Consider the following 17,715-nt stretch of genomic DNA (forward strand, 5'->3'; position numbering starts at 1 on the left):
TGCACCTTTCCAAAACCTGTTTCCCAATCTGTTTCTCCACATCTCTGCTGCTATTGGGGGCCTATAGTAAACACCCAACAAGGTGACCGCACCTTTCCTATTTCTGACTTCAGCCCATACTACCTCCAAAGGCAGATACCCCTCGAACTGCCTTTCTGCAGCCATTATACCATTTCTAATTAGCAACGCAACCCCCCCTCCTTTTTTACCACCCTCCCTAATCTTACTGAAACATCTGTAACCAGGAACCACCAACAACCATTCCTGTCCCTCTTCTATCCACGTTTCCGTGATGGCCACAACATCGTAGTCCCAGGTACCGATCCACGCCTTAAGTTCACCCACCTTATTTCTGATACTCCTTGCGTTGAAGTATACGCACTTGAACCCATCTCTGTGTCCGCAAGTATTCCCTGTCAGTGCTACCTTCTCCACAGCCCCCCTACAGTCTTGGGCATCCTGACAAACAGCTAGCCTACTTGCTGGACTACAAGTCCGGATCCCATCCCCCTGCCAAATTAGTTTAAACCCCCCCGAAGAGTGCTAGCAAACCTACCCCCCAGGATATTGGTGCCCTTCTGGTTCAGGTGCAACCCGTCCTGCTTGTACAGATCCCACCTTCCCCAGAATGCAGTCCAATTGTCCAAATACCTGAAGCCCTCCCTCCTACACCATCCTTGCAGCCACGTGTTCAACTGCACTCTCTCCCTATTCCTTGCCTCACTGTCACGTGGCACCGGCAACAACCCAGAGATGACGACTCTGTCTGTCCTAGCTTTTAGCTTCCAGCCTAACTCCTTGAGCTCTTGAATGACCTCCCCACCCCTCTTCCTACCTATGTCTTTGGTGCCAACGTGCACCACGACTTCTGGCTGCACACCCTCCCGCTTAAGGATTCTGAAGACACGGTCCGAGACGTCTGGGACTCTGGCACCCGGGAGGCAACAAACCATCCGTGAGTCTCGCCCATGTCCACAGAACCGCCTGTCTGTCCCGCTAACTATTAGTCTCCTATAACTAGCGCTCTCCTCCTCTCCCCCTTTCCCTTCTGAGCCTCCGAGCCAGACCTCGTGCCAGAGACCCGGTCACTGCAGCTTACCCCTGCTAGGCCGTCCCCCCCAACAGTATCCAAAGCTGTATACTTATTGTTGAGGGGAACGACCACAGGGGATCCCTGCACTGCCTGCTTCCTCCCCTTCCCACCACTAACTGTTACCCAGCTACCTCTGTTCTCTGGCGTAACTATGTCTCTGTAGCTTCTATCTATCACCCTCTCAGCCTCTTGAATAATTCTCAGTTCATCCAGCTCCAGTTCCCTAACTCGTTCTGTGAGGAGCAGGATCTGACTGCATTTCCTGCAGATGAAGTCGGCAGGAGCATCAGTGGTCACCCCTACCTCAAACATCCTGCAGGAGGAACATTCCACTGCCTGCGCTGCCATAACTCTACACCTCGTCTCCGAAAACAAGAACACTAAGTAGCTTACCTTTTTTTAGGTTAAAGGAGGAGGGAGGGTGGGAGACAATACACGTGTAGTGTCTCGGGTTCCTTCTCCACTCAAATAACAATCACTTACCTTCCCGACCAGCTTCCTGATCAGTCTGGATGGGCTCAATTCCTGGGACTGGTGTGTCACAGACAGAGGGAGCAGACAGGAAAAGGTGGGACTTGGGACGACAGGTGGTCTTTGAGTGGAGGACCTTGGGGGGGAGGGAGTAGTGTGTGTGTGTGAGAGTGTGTGCGTGTGTATGAGGGTGTGAGTGTGTGTGTGTATGTGAGTGTGTGTGTGTATGTGAGTGTGTGTGTGTGTATGAGTGTGAGTTTGTGTGTGTATGTGAGTGTGTGAGTGTGTGTGTGTATGTGAGTGTGTGTGTGTATGTGAGTGTGTGTGAGTGTTTGTGTGAGTGTGTGTGAGTGTTTGTGTGTGTGTGTGTGTGAGGGTGGGGGTGTGTGTATGTGAGTGTGTGTGAGTGTTTTTGTGAGTGTGTGTGAGTGTTTGTGTGTGTGTGTGTGTGAGGGTGGGGGTGTGTGTATGTGAGTGTGTCAGTGTGTGTGTGTGAGTGTGTGTGAGAGTGTGTGTGTGTGAGTGTGCGTGTGTGAGTGTGTGTGTGTGAGTGTGTGTGTGAGTGTGTGTGTATGTGAGTGTGTGTGTGTGAGTGAGTGTGTGTGTGAGTGTGTGTATGAGTGGGTGAGTGTGTGAGTGCGTGAGTGCATGTGAATGTGTGTGTGAGTGTGTGTGTGTGTGAGTGTGTGTGTGTGTGTATGTGAGCACGTGAGTGTGTGTGTGTGTGTGAGTGTGTGTATGTGAGAGAGTGTGTGTGTGTATGAGTGTGTGTGAGTGTGCGTGTGTATGAGTGTGAGTATGTGTGTATGTGAGTGTGTGTGTGTGAGTGTGTGTGTGTGTGTATGTGAGTGTGTGCGTGTGTGCGAGTGTGTATGTATGTGAGTGTGGGTGTATGTGAACGTGTGTGTGAGTATGTGAGTGTGTGTGTATGTGAGTGTGTGTGTGAGTGTATGTGTGTGTGTATGTGAGTGTGTGCGTGTGTGCGAGTGTGTATGTATGGGAGTGTGTGAGTATGTGTGTATGTGAGTGTGAGTGTGTGAGTGTGAGTGTGTGTGTGTGAGTGTGTGTGTGTGTATATGAGTGCGTGTGTGTGTGTGAGTGTGAGTGTGTGTGTGAGTGTGAGTGATTGCGTGTGTGAGTGTGTGTGTGAGTGTGAGTGATTGCGTGTGTGAGTGTGTGTGAGTGTGAGTGTGTGTGTGTGTATGTGTGTGTGTGTGAGAGTGTGTGTGTGAGAGAGAGAGAGAGTGAGAATTGCAATCCCATTTTTGATCATCTCACCTCATCCCCTCCCTGTATAAGCCCCTCCTGAAGCAAAATGCAGAGTGGGGTGGGTCTTTAATGGGAGACAGGGTGTGTGAGAGAGCATTGAGAGAGCTGGGACCATCCAGAATGGTGAGGACCACCTCTTTAATCTCACCATATATTTTCTTCACTCCTGTTTGTCTCTGTCTGACATTTCCTCTTTTCTCTCTATCTGACTCTCACTCTCTTTCTCTCTTACTTTCAATCTCTCTCTCTCTTTCTTAATCTTTCTCACCTCTCAGTATATCTTTCTTTCACTCTCTCTTTTACTGACAGTCTCTTGAGGGACCCTTTCTCTTGTACTTCTTTCTACATTTGTTTATGTTCTTTCCCACTCACTTGCTTTCCTTCTTCTTCTCTCACTTTCTCTCTTTCTGTCTCTTCCTTTCCTTCCTATTTCTGTCTTTCAATCCTGAAACTGCACCCCCTTCTAATTTAGCACAACGCACCCCTCATAAATTTTGCAGTCCAACAAATATCGCACCATCCCTCTCCCTGGCCCCGACCCTCCCTTTGTTGCTTCACCCCCCCCTGCTCTGTATCTCTGCACTTCATCTGACCTGGTCAATTGTGTCTGTTGCTCCCGATATGGTGTCCTCGATACTGGGGAGACCAAACACAGACTCGGGGACTCTGCACGCATCAACTAACCTGATCCTTTGATTGCCATCTGTTTTAATTCCTCCTCCCACTCCCCAGTGACATGCCCATCCTTGGCCTCCTCCACTGTCAGACTGAAGCCAAACGGAAACTGTAGAAACAACTCCTGATATTTTCCCTGGAATCTAACATCCCGATGGCCTCAATATTGACTTTATCAGCTTCATAATCCCTCCTCCCTCAGCCTTACCCCATGTCAGCAGCACCCCTCTTCCTTCCCTTCCTGACCTGATCTAACCTGCCCATCTATCATCTCACCTATCCCCTCCCCCCTTGCCACTGACCAATCACACTCACCTCTGACCTGCATCCGCCTATCACTGTCCTACCTACCCTTCCTCACAGCCCCACCCCCTCCCTCTATTTACTTCTGGGCTCCCCTCCCCATCTCCATTCCCGGCAAAAGGCTTCAGCCTGAAATGTTGACTTTCCTGTTCCTTGGGTACTGTCTGACCTGCTGTGCTTTTCCAGCTTCACATCTATTGGAATTCTGTATTCCCTCCCTTACACACCCACTGCATATAAAGGCTCATCTGTATCTCCATCCGTCAACAATACCCTTCCCCCACAGTGCCCCAGCCCCTGGGCTGGAGGGTAAAGTGAGCATGGACAGAGACTAACCTGCCTTTTGACTCCCCACCATAATGCCAGAGAGTCACAGAGTCATACAGCACAGAAACAGATGCTGGGGTCCAAACAGTCCATGTTCCCAAACTAAACCAGTCCCACCTTAGATTACTTAGATTAGATTACTTAGATTACTTACAGTGTGGAAACAGGCCCTTCGGCCCAACAAGTCCACACCGACCCGCCGAAGCGCAACCCACCCATACCCCCCTACATTTGCCCCTTACCTAACACTGCGGACAATTTAGCATGGCCAATTCACCTGACCTGCACATCTTTGGACTGTGGGAGGAAACCGGAGCATCCGGAGGAAACCCACGCAGACACGGGGAGAATGTGCAAACTCCACACAGTGACTGTGCTTTCTCCATAACTCCCCAAACCTTTCTTATCCACGAACATATCCAAATGACTTTTAAGCATTGTAACTGTCCCTGCATCCACCATTTTCAGATGCCATCCCCTTGGCCTCACATTCAATCCTGGAACATCTGGATAACAAAATACCGATGTCAGGCTCGTAGGGATTGACTACAACTCTGCCTTAAATATTATCATCCCGCTCAACATAATCTCCACAGCCTGAAACCCAGGTGCCTGCTGTGCCTCTGCATCTGGACAATAAGGAGTCAAATCGCTTTCTCTGGAATTTCATTCCACACACAAACCAGTCTCTGTGTAAACATGTTGCCTCTCATGTCCTTTTTAAATCTTTCTCCTCTCAACGGAAAACGATATCCTCTAGTTTTTAACTCCCACACTTTAGGGAAACGACGCTTGTCCCTCACCTTATCTATGCCCCTCATGATTTTATAATCCTCAGTAAGGTCACTCCTCACAGTCCTACACTCCAGTCAAAAACCTCCAAGCCTTTCCAATCTATTATTATATCGCATACCCTCCATACCTAGCAGCATTTTGGTAATTCTTTTCTGAATCCTCTCCAGTTTAATAATATCCTTCCTATAACAGGGTGATCAGAATTGCACACATTAATCTGAAAGTGGTGTCATAAACGTCCTGTACAACTTCAATATAACACTCCAACTCCTATACTCAAAGATCTGAACAACGAAGGCAAGTTTGCAAAATGCCTTTTGAACCAAACTGTCGACCTATGACACAAATTTCAAATTATTTTGCAACTGAACCCTTAGGTCTCTCTGTGGATTCAGAAAAGATTTACAAGGATGTTGCCAGGGTTGGAGGATTTGAGCTACAGGGAGAGGCTAAACAGGCTGGGGCTGTTTTCCCTGGAGCGTCGGAGGCTGAGGGGTGACCTTATAGAGGTTTATAAATCCCATTCAGCCCAGGGGACTTGTCTACTTTCACTCCTTCTAGAATTGATAACACTTGTGCGCAGCTAACCTCAATCCTTTCTAGTCTAATACAGACAATAGACAGTAGGTGCAGGAGTAGGCCATTCTGCCCTTTGAGCCTGCACCGCCATTCAATATAATCATGGCTGATCATCCTTAATCAGTATCCTGTTCCTGCCTTATCTCCATAACACTTGATTCCACTATCTTTGAGAGCTCTATCCAACTCTTTCTTGAAAGTATCCAGAGACTGGGCCTCCACTGCCCTCTGGGGCAGAGCATTCCACACAGCCACCACTCTCTGGGTGAAGAAGTTTCTCCTCATCTCTGTTCTAAATGGTCTACCCCGTATTTTTAAGCTGTGTCCTCTGGTTCGGCACTCCCCCATCAGCGGATACATGTTTCCTGCCTCCAGAGTGTCCAATCCTTTAATAATCTTATACGTCTCAATCAGATCCCCTCTCAGCCTTCTAAACTCAAGGGTATACAAGCCCAGTCACTCCAGTCTTTCAGCGTAAGATAGTCCTGCCATTCCAGGAATTGACCTTGTGAACCTACGCTGCACTCCCTCAATAGCCAGAATGTCTTTCCTCAAATTTGGAGACCAGAACTGCGCACAATATTCCAGGTGCGATCTCATCAGCTGCAGAAGGATCTCTTTGCTTCTATACTCAATCCCTCTTGTTATGAAGGCCAGCATGCTATTAGCCTTCTTCACTACCTGCTGTACCTGCATGCTTACCTTCATTGACTGATGTACAAGAACACCTAGATCTCGTTGTACTGCCCCTTTACCTAACTTGACTCCATTTAGGTAATAGTCTGCCTTCCTGTTCTTGCCACCAAAGTGGATAACCACACATTTATCCACATTAAACTGCATCTGCCATGCATCTGACCACTCACCTAAACTGTCCAGGTCACCCTGTAATCTCCTAACATCCTCCCTACATTTCACCCTGCCACCCAGCTTTGTATCATCAGCAGATTTGCTAATATTACTTTTAATACCTTCATCTATATCATTAATATATATTGTAAAAAGCTGCGGTCCCAGCACTGATCTCTGCGGTACCCCACTGTTCACCACCTGCCATTCCGAAAGGGAGCCGTTTATCACTATCTTTGTTTCCTATCAGCCAACCAATTTTCAATCCAAGTCAGTATTTTGGCCCTAATACCATGTACTCTTATTTTGCTCACTAACCTCCTATGTGGGACTTTATCAAAGGCTTTCTGAAAGTCCAGGTATACTACATCTACTGGATCTCCCTCGTCCATCTTCAGAGTTACATCCTCAAATAATTCCAGAAGATTAGTCAAGCATGATTTCCCCTTCATAAATCCATGCTGACTCTGACCTATCCTGTCACTACTATCCAGATATGTCGTAATTTTGTCCTTTATAATTGACTCCAGCATTTTTCCCACCACTGAGGTCAGACTAACTGGACTATAATTTCCTGCTTTCTCTCTCGCTCCTTTCTTAAAAAGTGGTATAACATTAGCCACCCTCCAATCTGCAGGAACTGATCCCGAATATATCAAACTCTGGAAAATAATCACCAACGCATCCACGATTTCCCGAGCCACCTCCTTCAGTACCCTGGGATGCAAACCATCAGGCCCCAGGGACTTATCAACCTTCAGACCTAACAGTCTCTCCAACACCAATTCCTGGCAAATATAAATTCCCTTAAGTTCAGGTCCTTCAGCCACTGTTACCTCAGGGAGATTGCTTGTGTCTTCCCCAGTGAACACAGATCTGAAGTACCAATTCAACTCTTCTGCCATTTCTTTGTTCCCCGTAATATATTCCCCTGTTTCTGTCTTCAAGGGCCCAATTTTAGTCCTAACCATTTTTTTGTCTTTCACATACCTAAAAAAATCTTTACTATCCTCCTTAATATTCTTGGCCAGTTTACCTTCGTACCTCATTTTTCCTCTGCGTATTTCCTTCTTAGTAATCCTCTGTTGTTCTTTAAAAGCTTCCCAATCCTCCGTTTTCCCACTTATCTTTGCTATGTTATACTTTTTCTCTTTTAACTTTATATGTTTCTTAACTTCCCTCATCAGCCACAGCCGCCCATGCCTCCTCCTGGGATCTTTCTTCCTTTTTGGAATGAACTGATCCTGCAACTTCTGCATTATACACAGAAATATCTGCCATTGTTCCTCCACGGTCATCCCTGCTAAGGTATTGCACCATTGAACTTTGGCCAGCTCCTCCCTCATAGCTCCATAGTTCCCTTTATTAACTGAAGTATTGTCACTTCCGATTGTACCCTCTCCCTTTCAAATTGCAGATTAAAGCTTATTGTATTATGGTCACTACTTCCCAATGGCTCCTTCACTTCGAGGTCCCTGATCAAATCCAGTTCATTGCACAACACCAGATCCAGAATTGCTTTCTCCCTGGTAGGCTGCAGCACAAGCTGTTCTAAGAATCCATCTCAAAGGCACTCCAAAAACTCCCTTTCTTGGGGTCCAGTACCATCCTGATTCTCCCAGTCTACCTGCATGTTGAAATCCCTCATAACAACTGTAGTAATATCTTTGTGACAGGCCAATTTCAGCTCCTTATTCAACTTACACCCTATATCCAGACTACTGTTTGGGGACCTATAGATAACTGCCATGAGGGTCTTTCTACCCTTAGATTTTCTCAGTTCTATCCACACTGACTCTACATCCCCTGATTCTAGGTCCCCACCCCGCGTAAGGGACTGAATATCATTCCTTACCAACAGGGCCACCCCACCCCCTCTGCCCGTCAGTCTGTCCTTACAATAGCAGGTATAGCCTTGAATATTCATTTCCCAGGCCCTGTCCACTTGAAGCCACATCTCAGTTATCCCCACAACATCGTAACTGCCAATTTCCAAATGACCCTCAAGCTCATCCATCTTATTTCTAAATATCTCGTACCTCATTCTTCTCCTACAATATTCTCTTTTCCTGAGTGAACACCGATGAGAAATGTTCATTTAGCACCTCTCCGATCTCCACAGGATCCACACTCCACATTCCACTTCTGTCTTTGACTGGCCCTATTCCTACCCTAGTCTTCCTTTTATTCCTCACATACCTATAGAAAGCTTTAGGGTTCTCCTTTATTCTATTTGCTAAAGACTGCTCGTGTCCTCTCTTTGCTCTTCTTAACTCTCTCTTTAAATCCTTTCTAGCTTATCTGTAACTCTCCATCGCCTCATCTGAACCATCTTGCCTCATCAACACTAAACCTCCTTCTTCTGCTTAACAAGAGATGCAATTTCTGTTGTAAACCACGGTTCCCTTACCTTATCACTTCCTCCCTGCCTGACAGGGACATACCTATCAACGACACGTAATATCGGTTCCTTAAACTAGCTCCACATTTCGATTGTCCCCATCCCCTGCATTTTGCTACCCCATTCTATGCATCCTAATTCTTGCCTAATCGCATTATAATTGCTCTTGCCCCATCGATAACTCTTGACCTGTGGCATGTACCTATCTCTTTCCATCGCTAAACTAAACGTAACTGAATTATGGTCACTCTCTCCAAAGTGCTCACCTACAACTAAATCAAACACCTGGCCTGGTTCATTACCAAGCACCAGATCCAGTGTGGCCTCCCCTCTTGTTGGCCCTTCGACATACTGTGTCAGGAAACCCTCCTGTACACACTGGACAAAAACTGATCCATCTGATGTACTAGAGTTATAGCATTTCCAGTCAATGTTGGGGAAGTTAAAGTCCCCCATAATGACCACCCTGTTCCTTTCACTCCTACCCAGAATAATTTTGCTAATCCTCTCTTCCACATCCCTGGAACTCTGCGGAGACCTATAAAAAACTCCAAGCAGTGTGACCTCTCCTCTCCTGTTTCTAACCTCAGCCCATACCAGCTCAGTAGAAAAGTCCTCATCAAAAATTCTCTCAGCCACCGTTACACTATCCTTGACTAACAAGGCCACACCTCCCCCTCTTTTACCGCCTTGCCTGTTCTTAATGAAAGATCTAAACCCTGGAACCTGCAACATCCATTCCTCACCCTGCTCTATCCATGTCTCTGAAATGGCCACAACATCGAAGTCCCAGGTACCTATCCGTGTTGCAAGCTCACCTACCTTATTTTGGATACTTCTGGCGTTGAAGTAGACACAATTCAAACCAGCTTGCTGTCTGCCAGCACCTTCCTGTGACCACGAAATCCTGTCCCTGTCCTTCCTACTCTCATCCTCCTGTGCACTGCAACTACACCTCCGTTCCCACCCCCTGCTGAGCTAGTTTAAACCCACCCGAATAGCACCAGCAAATTTCCCACCCAGGATATTAGTACCCCTCTGGTTCAAATGAAGACCATCCTGTTTGTACAGGTCCCACCTTCCCCAGAATGAGCCCCAGTTATCCATGTACCTGAAACCCTCCCTCCTGCACCATCCTTGCAGCCACGTGTTCAGCTGATATCTGCCCCCTATTCCTTGCCTCACCATCACGTGGCACGGGTAACAATCCAGAGATAACAACTCTGTTTGTTCTAGCTCTCAGCTTCCATCCTTGCTCCCTGAAACCCTGCCTTACATCCCTATCCCTCTTTCTACCTGTGTCGTTGGTACCTACATGGACAACGACTTGAGGCTGGTCACCCTCTCCCTTCAGGACCCCAAAGATACGATCCGAGACATCACGGACCCTGGCACCTGGGAGGCAACACACCAACTGTGAGTCTTGTACGTTCCCACCAAACCTTCTATCTGAGCCTCTAACTACTGAGTCCCGAATGACTAACACTCTCCTCCTTTCCCTCCTTTGCAACAGGGACAGGCTCTGTGCCAGAGACCTGGGCCCCACTGCATACCCCTGGTAAGTCCCCCCCCTCAACAGTATCCAAAACAGTATACATGTTTTTCAGGGGAACGACCACATGGGATCCCTCCAGTGACTGTTTTCTCCCCCTTCGAACAGTCACCCAGCTTTCTTCCCAGGGAGTAACTACTTCCCTGTAACTCCTATCTATCACAGCCTCTGCCTCCCGAATGATCCGAAGTTCATCCAGCTCCTGCTCCAGTTCTCTAACACGGTTCCACCAATAAACGCCTACGTATCTCATTCGAGTCTCGATAACGCATCGGCAATCACAGTTTGCAACCTGCCACATGTACAATTGTCAAACTGTGGCTGCAACAACAAGTTCCATTTAAACAGTCTGGCATTTTTGTCTTTAAATGTCAATGGGTTATGATCAGTTTATACAATTGCCTCAGATGCATTGCGGGTAATATAAATACTGAAATGTTGTAATGCCAACACCAAGTTTAAAGTTTCTTTCCCCACCGTTAAATATTTCTGTTGATGAATGCCCAACTTCCTGGAAAAATACCCGATGGGTTTTTGTCTTCCCTCATCATCTTCCTGCAGGACCACTGCACTGACACCCACATCACTGCCATCGATAGCCACCTTGAAAGGCTGCGTGAAATCCAGGGTGGCTAATGCTGGGGCAGTGGTGAACAGTTTTTTTAGGCTGTCAAATACCTTTTGACAGTCCGCTGTTACTGAAACTTCTCGCCCTTTTTTAACAATTTAGTGAGTGGAGCAGCCATACTGCTAAAGTTCGGCACAAACTTTCAGTAATATCTACTCATCCCCAGGAACAGTAATACTGCTTTTCTCATCGATGGTGTATGATATTCTCCAATTACTTTCGTTTTCATATCCCATGGGGCCATTTGTCCATGTCCAATAACATGGCCCAGGAAAGTGAGTTGGGCTTTAGCAAATTCACTTTTAGCTAGGTTTCCCATTGATCGGCTTCGGAAGGCAGGCTTGAACAAGTTTGATAAATACTGTAAATGTTCCTTCCATGAGGGACTAAAATACACCAGGTCATCTATGTAAACAACACAATTGGGTAACACAGCAATGACCTTATTAGTCAGTCTTTGAAATGTTACTGGAGCGTTTTTCATACCAAAAAGCATGACTTTGAGCTGATATAGTCCATTTGGTGTTACAAAAGCTGAAATTGCCTTTGCTCTTTCTGACAAAGGTACTTGTCAGTACCCTCTGAGCAAGTCCAACTTAGAAATGTAAGCTGCTTGTCCCACTTTGTTGACACAGTCATCCAACCGTGGAATTGGATATGCATCAGTCTTTGTAATGATGTCGACTTTGCAATAGTCCACACATAACCGTTGGGCACCATGACTATGGGTGAGCTCCAGTCACTGTAACTCAGTTTGATTGTGCCATCTTGGAGCATGCACCTCAATCTCCTTCTGAACCTGTGCCAACTTTAGAGGGCTATGCCTATAAGGACGTTGCTTAATCAGAACAACATTTCCTATATCTACATCATGTACAATTAGGTTCGTACTTCCCAGTTTATTTCTGCATATCTCCCCATGTGATAGTAATAACTCTTTCAGGTCATTTCGATTTTCTTGTGGACAGTAACGCAATTTACCCCAATTTTTGACAACTTCCTCATTGTCCAAAGAGCCTTCCACATCCATCAAAGTTTTACCTGCACATCCACTAATATCATTTATTGTATCTGTTGCTCCCGATGCGGTCTCCTCTACATTGGGGAGACTGGGCGCCTCCTAGCAGAGCGCTTTAGGGAACATCTCCAGGACACCCGCACCAATCAACCACACCGCCCCGTGGCCCAATATTTCAACTCCCCCTCCCACTCTGCCGAGGACATGGAGGTCCTGGGCCTCCTCCACCGCCGCTCCCTCACCACCAGACGCCTGGAGGAAGAACGCCTCATCTTCCGCCTCGGAACACTTCAACCCCAGGGCATCAATGTGGACTTCAACAGTTTCCTCATTTCCTCTTCCCCCACCTCACCCTAATTCTAAACTTCCAGCTCAGCACTGTCCCCATGACTTGTCCGGACTTGTCCTACCTGCCTATCTCCTTTTACACCTATCCACTCCACCCTCTCCTCCCTGACCTATCACCTTCATCCCCTCCCCCGCTCACCCATTGTAGTCTATGCTACTTTCTCCCCACCCCCACCCTCCTCTAGCTTATCTCTCCACGCTTCAGGCTCACTGCCTTTATTCCTGATGAAGGGCTTTTGCCCGAAACGTCGATTTCGCTGCTAGTTTGAGGAATGTCCAGTTCAGAACCCTCTGAACTTGGTTCTTCCTTCTGTGCTGTAATCAGTAACACCTTCTCCTCTTGCTTTCCTTCCTGATCAAAATACCTTTTGAGCAGATTCACATGACACACGCTGAGAGTCCTTGTTAAGTAGTTCACCTTACTCAATTACCTCTTGATGTGATAAAGTTCACTAAACCTTGCTTTTAAAGGCTCGCCTGTTACTATAAGTAACACCAATGCCTTATCCCCAATTACAAAATTGTGAATTTGTGACTTATTATCCACTTCCTTTTTCATTGTACGCTGTGATACTTTTAAATGCTGTCTAGTCAACTCTCCAGCTCTATTTAATCATTCTCTAAAACTTGACACATGGTCCAATGGGTGGTTTCTGAATTCTGAATATTAATTTCTCCTGAATCAGTTTTAACGGTCCTCTTACTTCATGCCCCAAAATTAATTCAAATGGGACTGAATTTGGTTGATTCATTTCATGCATCTCTGATCACTACAAGTACAAACGGAACTCCCTTATGGATGTAGATGTACTCGCTGAGCTGAAAGGTTCATTTCCAGATGTTTTGTTACCTTACTAGGTAACATCTTCAGTGGATCTCAGGCGAAGCAATGCTGAAAATTCCTACTTTCTATTTATATGTTTGGATTTCTTTAGGTTGGTGATGTCATTTCCTGTGGTGATGTTATTTCCTGTGGTGAAGTCACTTCCTGTTCTTTTCCTCGGGGGTGGTAGGTGGGGTCTAACTCGATGTGTTTGTTGATGGAGTTCCGATTGGAATGCCATACTTCTAGGAATTCTCGTGATGTCTTTGTTTGACTTGACCTAGGATGGATGTGTTGTCCCAGTCGAAGTGGTGTCCCTTTCTCATCCGTATGTGAGGATACTAGTGAGAGAGGGTCATGTCTTTTTGTTTCTAGTTGATGTTCATGTATCCTGGTGGCTAGTTTTCTGCCTGTTTGTCCAATGTAGTGTTGTTACAATCCTTGCACGGTATTTTGTAAATAACATTAGATTTGCTCACTGTCTGTATAGGGTCTTTCAAGTTCATTAGCTGCTGTTTTAGTGTGTTGGTGAGTTTGTGGACTACCACAATGCCAAGGGGTCTGAGATGTCTTTAATGTAGGGGAGAGTGGCTAGGATTTCTGGACGTGTTTTGTCTGTTTGTTTGAGTTTGCTGCTGAGAAATCTGCGGGCTGTGTTCATTGGGTACTCATTCTTTTTGAATACACAGTATAGGTGGTTTTTCTGTGCTCTGTGTAGTGTGTCTGTGCTGCAGTATGTGGTGGCTCGTTGAAATAATGTTCTGATGCAGCTTCGTTTGTGGGTGTTGGGATGATTGCTTCTGCAGTTCAATATTTGGTCTGTATCTGGTGTTTTCCTATAGGAACCCCCTTATCCCAATCATCTGAATAATTCTGACCATAAGCCCTCAAGTCTTTAGTGTTTGATGCCATATCTCCAGTGCTTCCTGCAATTCCAGATGGTATGCAGCAGATTTGAATTGCTTTATTCCCAAGTTATCCATAACCTCCTTGAATAGTTTGGATTTGAAGTTTGATCCCTGATCTGACTGGATCTCTATTAGTAGTCCGTATCTCGTAAAAAATGTAAGTAATTCTTCTACAACCCTTTTAGCTGTAATGTTGCGTAATGGGATTGCCTCTGGATATCTAGTCGACATATCCATTATTGTTAATAAATACTTATTCCCATGTTTTGTTTGAGGTAGGGGACCTATGCAATCAATCAAGACTCTTGTGAAAGTTTCCTCAAATGCTGGAATAGGTATTAAAGGTGCAGGTTTTATTACTGCCTGTAGCTTTCCGATTAACTGACATGTATGACACGTCTGGCAAAATTAAACTGCATCCTTGAATAATCCTGGCCAGTAAAAATGCCTTTGTATTTTAGCCTGTGTTTTCCTCACCCCTAGATAATCTCCAAGTGGTCGCTCATGCGCCACTCACAGCAGCTCCTTTCTATACCCTACTGGCAAAACAATTTGATGAATCTCTGCCCATTTCTCATCTGCTTGAAGGTGTGATGGTCTCCATTACCTCGTTAAGACATCATTTAAGTAAGAACACACAAGAATGCATTTATTTTCTTTCTCAGTAAATGCCTTTTGATATAAATGTTTAACGAGTTTTGAGAAGATTTGTAGCTCAGGTTGAGGTACTGGTTGTTGGTTTGCTCACTGAGCTGGAAGATTCATTTCCAGATGTCTTGTCACCCTATTGCTAATTAGAAATGGTATAACGGCTGCAGAAAGGAAGTTTGAGGGGGATCTGCCTCTGGAGGTAGTATGGGCTGAAGTCAGAAATAGGAAAGGTGCAGTCACCTTGTTGGGTGTTTACTATAGGCCCCCCAATAGCAGCAGAGATGTGGAGAAACAGATTGGGAAACAGATTTTGGAAAGGTGCAGAAGCCACAGGGTCGTAGTCATGGGCGACTTCAACTTCCCAAATATTGATTGGAAGCTCTTTAGATCAAGTAGATTGGATGGGGCGGTGTTTGTGCAGTGTGTCCAGGAAGCTTTTCTAACGCAGTATGTAGATTGTCCAACCAGAGGGGAGGCCATATTGGATTTGGTACTCGGTAATGAACCGGGACAAGTGGTGGGCTTGTTAGTGGGTGAACATTTTGGTGATGGTGACCACAATTCTGTGACTTTCACCTTGGTTATGGAGAGAGATAGGTGCGCACAACAAGGTAGATTTTATAATTGGGGGAAGGGAAATTACGATGCTGTAAGGCAGGATTTGAGGAGCATACGCTGGGAGCATAGGCTGTCAGGGAAGGATGTGGTGGAAATGTGGAACTTTTTCAAGGAACAGATACGACGTGTCCATGATATGTATGTACCTATCAGGCAGGAAAGAAATGGTCGTGTGAGGGAGCCTTGGTTGACGAGAGAGGTTGAATGTCTGGTAAAGAGGAAGAAGGAGGCTTACATAAGGTTGAGGAAACAGGATTCAGACAGAGCAGTGGAGGGATACAGGATAGCCAGAAGGGACCTGAAGAAAGGGATTAGGAGAGCTAAGAGAGGGCATGAAAAATCATTGGCGGATAGGATCAAGGATAACCCCAAGGCATTTTATGCATATGTGAGAAACCTGAGAATGATGAGAACGAGGGTAGGTCCGATCAAGGACAGTAGTGGGAGACTGTGTATTGAGTCGGAAGAGATAGGAGAGGTCTTGAACAAGTACTTCTCTTCAGTATTTACGAACGAGAGGGACCGTATTGTAGAAGAGGAGAGTGTGAAATGGACTGGTAAGCCAGAAGAGATACCTGTTAGGAAAGAAGATGTGTTGGACATTTTGAACAACTTGAGGATAGACAAGTCCCCCGGGCCTGACGGGATATATCCTAGGATTATGTGGGAAGCAAGAGAGGAAATTGCAGTACCGTTGACAATGATCTTCTCGTCTTCACTGGCAACGGGGGTGGTACCAGGGGACTGGAGAGTAGCGAATGTTGTGCCCCTGTTCAAAAAAGGGAATAGGGATAACCCCGGGAATTACAGGCCTGTTAGTCTTACTTCGGTGGTAGGCAAAGTAATGGAAAGGGTACTGAGGGATAGGATTTATGAGTATCTGGAAAGACACTGCTTGATTAGGGACAGCCAGCACGGATTTGTGAAGGGTAGGTCTTGCCTTACAAGTCCTATTGAATTCTTCGAGGAGGTGACCAAGCATGTGGATGAGGGTAGAGCAGTAGATGTAGTGTACATGGATTTTAGTAAGGCATTTGATAAGGTTCCCCATGGTAGGCTTATGCGGAAAGTCAGGAGGCATGGGATAGAGGGAAATTTGGCCAATTGGATAGAAAACTGGCTAACCGGTCGAAGGCAGAGAGTGGTGGTAGATGGTAAATATTCAGCCTGGAGCCCAGTTACAAGTGGAGTTCCGCAGGGATCAGTTCTGGGTCCTCTGCTGTTTGTAATTTTTATTAATGACTTAGATGAGGGAGTCGAAGGGTGGGTCAGTAAATTTGCAGATGATACGAAGATTGGTGGAGTTGTGGACAGTGAGGAGGGCTGTTGTCGGCTGCAGAGGGACTTAGATATGATGCAGAGCTGGGCTGAGGAGTGGCAGATGGAGTTCAACCCTGCCAAGTGTGAGGTTGTCCATTTTGGAAGAACAAATAAGAATGCGGAATACAGGGTTAATGGTAGGGTTCTTAGTCAGGTGGAGGAACAGAGGGATCTTGGGGTCTATGTACATAGATCTTTGAAGGTTGCCACTCAGGTGGATAGAGTTTGTAAGAAGGCCTATGGAGTATTATCGTTCATTAGCAGAGGGATTGAATTCAAGAGTCGTGAAGTGATGTTGCAGCTGTACAGGACTTTGGTTAGGCCACAGTTGGAGTACTGTGTGCAGTTCTGGTCGCCTCACTTTAGGAAAGATGTGGAAGCTTTGCTGAGGGTGCAGAGAAGATTTACCAGGATGTTGCCTGGAATGGAGAGGAAGTCGTACGAGGATAGGTTGAGAGTTCTCGGCCTTTTCTCGTTGGAACGGCGAAGGATGAGGGGTGACTTGATAGAGGTTTATAAGATGATCAGAGGAATAGATAGAGTAGACAATCAGAAACCTTTTCCCCGGGTACAACAGAGTGTTACAAGGGGACATAAATTTAAGGTGAAGGGTGGAAGGTATAGGGGATATGTCAGGGGTGGGTTCTTTACCCAGAGAGTGGTGGGGGCATGGAATGCGCTGCCCGTGGGAGTGGTAGAGTCGGAATCATTGGCGACCTTTAAGCGGCATTTGGATAGGTACATGGATGGGTACTTAATCTAGGTTAGAAGTTCGGCACAACATCGTGGGCCGAAGGGCCTGTTCTGTGCTATATTGTTCTATGTTCTATGTTCTATGTTCTACTAGGTAACATCTTCAGTGGGGCTCCAGGCGAAGCACTGAACATGATTCCTGCTTTCTATTTATATGTTTGAGTTGGCGATGCCATTTCCTGTGGTGACGTCATTTCCTATGGTGATGTCATTTCCGGTTCTTTTTCTCAGGGGGTGGTAGGTGGGGTCTAACTCGATGTGTTTGTTGATAGAGTTCCGGTTGGAATGCCATGCTTCTAGGAATTCTCGTGCATGTCTCTGCTTGGCTTGTCCT

This window comes from Chiloscyllium plagiosum, unplaced genomic scaffold, assembly GCF_037043375.1.
Source record: "Chiloscyllium plagiosum isolate Xiang-an unplaced genomic scaffold, Cpla_swu_hap1 HiC_scaffold_30, whole genome shotgun sequence".
NCBI classification, from domain to species: Eukaryota; Metazoa; Chordata; class Chondrichthyes; order Orectolobiformes; family Hemiscylliidae; genus Chiloscyllium; species Chiloscyllium plagiosum.